The 3,696-nt window shown below is 35.5% G+C and overlaps 1 pseudogene; it reads left to right on the forward strand.

Annotated features, from left to right (window-relative positions):
- Positions 1–1,435: 1,435 nt before the first annotated feature.
- On the forward strand, positions 1,436–3,210 carry LOC121482422 (annotated as a pseudogene).
- The last annotated feature ends 486 nt before the right edge of the window (positions 3,211–3,696 follow it).

Below are 3,696 nucleotides of genomic sequence, written 5' to 3' on the forward strand. Positions count from 1 at the left end.
ACACGGAGAGCACTTCTCCTAATGTCAGGAAAAAGGAAAGGATGTCCACCCTTTACTTTTATTCAACATATTACTAACCACAGCAATCAGACAACAAAAAGAAGTAAAAGTCATTCAAATTGGCAAGTAAGTAAAACACACTATTTGGAGAAGACATGATACCATATACAGAAAACCCCAAAAGACTCCACAAAAAAAAAAAAACTGCTAGAACTAATAAATTCAATAAAGCCACAGGATACATGATCAATGTATATAAATCTGTTGCACTTCTAATAAGAAGGCAGCAGAGAGAAATTAAGAAAACAATCCCATTTACAATTGCACCAAAACAATGAAATACCTAGGAATAAACTTAACCAAAGAAGTGAAAGACCTATACTCTGAAAATGATAAAATACTGATGAAAGAAATTGAAGATGATACAAAGAAATGGAAAGATATTTCATGCTCACAAATTGGAAGAACAAATATTATTAAGATGGCTATACTACCCAAAGCAATCTATGCATGTAGTGTAATCCCTATCAAAACACAAAGAGCATTTTTCACAAAACTAGAAAAAACAATTCTAAACTTTGTATGGAACCACAAAAGTAGTGTTGAAAAAGAAGAGCAAAGCTTGAGGCATCACAACCCTGGAATTCAAATAATATTACAAAGCCATAATTATCAAAACTGTATGGTACTGGCACAAAAATACACATAGATCAATATAACAGAAAAAGAAAACGCAGAAATACACCCACAAGTATATGGTCAAGTAAAGTTCAACAAAACAGGAAAGAATATCCAATGGGAAAAAGACAGTATCTTCAACAAATGGTGTTGAGAAAATTGGACAGCAACATGCAAAAGAATTCAACTGGACCACTTTCTTACACCATCCACAAAAATAAATTCAAAATGGATTAAAGACCTTAATGTGAGACCTGAAGTTATAAAAATCCTAGAAGACAACACACGCAGTAATTTCTATGCACCAGTTATAGCAACTGTTTTCTAGATATATCTCCTGAGGCAGGGGAAACAAAAGCAAAAATAAACTATTTGGACTCTATCAAAATAAAAAGCTTCTGCATGGCAAAGGAAACAATCAACAAAACTAAAAGGCGACCTATGGAATGGAAGAAGATATTTGCAATTGGCATATCAGATTAAGGGTTAGTATCCAAAATATAAAAGGAGCTTACAAAACTTAACACTCAAAAACCAAATAACCCAATAAGAAATGGACTGAAATTTCTCAAAATATTCAAGTTGCTGATAAACTCATCAAAAGATATTCATCAAGACTTACCATCAGGGAATGGCAAATCAAAGCTTCAAGAAGACATCATCTCACACCTGTCAGGATGGCTAAAATCAACAACAGAAGAAACAAGAGGTGTTGGCAAGGATATGAAGAAAACGGAATCTTCTTACACTGTTGGTGAGAATGCAAACTGATACAGTCACTGTGGAAAACAGTATGGAGATTCCTCAAAAAAAAAATTAAAAATAGATCTACCCTGTGATCCAGCAATAGTGTTACTGGGTATTTACCCCAAAAACACAAAAAGATTAATTCAAAGAGATACATGCACCCTATGTTTATAGCAGCATTATTTACAATAGCTGAGATATGGAAGCAACTCAAATGTTTATTGTTAGATTAATGGATAAAGAAGCTGTGATATATACATATATACATATATATGTATATATATACATACACACGCAATGGCATATTATTTAGCCATAGAAATTAATAAAACCTTGCCATTTGCGATGACATGGATGGAGCTACAGAGTATAATGCTAAGCAAAATAAGTCAGTCAGAGAAAGACAAATACCATATGATTTCACTGATGTGGAATTTGAGAAACAAAACAAATGAGAAAATGGGAACAACAAGAGAGTGAGAGAGAAATCAAGAAACAGACTCTTAATAGAGAACAAATTGACGTTTACCAGAGGGGAGTAGGCATGGAGGGATGGGCTAAATAGGTGATGGGTATTAAGGAGTGCACTTGTGGTGATGAGCACTGGGTGATGTATGGAATTGTTGGATCACTATATTGTATACCTGAAACTAATATGACACTGTACGTTAACAAACTGGAATTACAGTAAGAACTTAAAAAGCCAAAAAATATGTCAGTACGCAGCTGATAGTTTCTTAACAGGTGCATAAGCCTTTGAAAGAATGCTTCTTCTAAGATCACATGACAGCTACTAGTTCTCCACTGCCAGCAGATGACCCAAGTGAAAAATGACCTGCACCCAAAAGGCCCTGCTGTATCTCCCAACTAGCAAAGTCCCTAATCAGCGCTTACTAAGATTCATAGCTTATACAAATATTATATAGGTGAGGATGTCTGTTCTATTAATAAGCATTTCTTTTTTATGTAATATGTGTAAGTCATGGAAAATGCAAAATGGATAATATAAAATTTGTGTCCTAGAAATATTAATATACATGAAGAAACAACCCAGGGAATGTTCAAATTCTTCTGAAACTATAGTTTTCCTAGTCTCTACAAAAAAAGTATAAAAAGTATATAAAGTATAAAAAGACTTTTATTTTAATCACCTTACAAGTCAGCCTTATCATATCTGTATATTGCTGATGGTAAGAGCACAATGCCATGTATGAAGATGCTGAAGGATTTGATTGATAGGTAGAGTTAGAGATATCCTGTCCCCATCCAAGAAACTATAACTATCTTATCAAAGTAAAGAATGGAACAGGGGATCCCCTGGGTGGCTCAGCAGTTTAGTGCCTGCCTTTGGCTCAGGGCGTGATCCTGGAGTCCTGGGATTGAGTCCTGCATCGGGCTCCCTGCATGGGGCCTGCTTCTCCCTCTGCCTATGTCTCTGCCTCTCTCTCTCTCTCTCTCTCTCTCATAAATAAAATCTTTTTTTAAAAAAAGAATGTAACACAGGTCCATGCAACAATCACAGGTGTGGAGGTCAGCATGAAAACATATCTTAAAGCTATGAAAATTACCATGAACAACAGAGAAACTGTACAAGTGAAAATGCCAAATATTCAGAGAAATAATATTTGATATTTGATTTGCCAACAGCTTAACTTTGGATACACTACTCATGGATGTTGAACCTAAGGTGAAATATAGAAAAGGGAAGCTATTGCAGGAAGAGGCCAAGGCTTAAAAAGAGAAAGAAATGATGGCCAAGGTAGAGAAAGAGGTGGTCCTAGGTGATAATGTCTCTCAGATTACTGTTTCAAAATAATATGTGATTTGGGATATTTTTTGTACAGGTTTTATGTCAGTATTCAATAAACATAAATGCAGGGGAGAAAGGAAACAATAGTACCTACCTACCTACTGAGAGAGTGAGAGATGGAGGGGAGGTGGGAGAGAAAGATTTCTTTTAGGAACTGGCTAATGTGATCATGGAGGTTGAAGTCTCAAGATCTGCAGCCAGCAATCTGGAGATCCAAGATAGCCAATGGTGTAAGTTCCAGTCTAGAATCTAGCAGTCTCAAGACCCAAGGAGGAATAATATTTCAGTGGATGTCCAAAGTCAGCAAAGACCTATGTCTCAAGTCAGTAAGACAGAAGGAGTTCCCTCTTAACCTTTTTTTTTGTTTTATTCAGGTTTTCAATTGATTGAATAAAGCTGACCTACATTAGGGTGGGCAATCTGTTTTACTCAGCCTACTAATTTGAATATTAATCTCATCC

Source organism: Vulpes lagopus, chromosome X, assembly GCF_018345385.1.
Source record: "Vulpes lagopus strain Blue_001 chromosome X, ASM1834538v1, whole genome shotgun sequence".
Lineage (NCBI taxonomy): Eukaryota > Metazoa > Chordata > Mammalia > Carnivora > Canidae > Vulpes > Vulpes lagopus.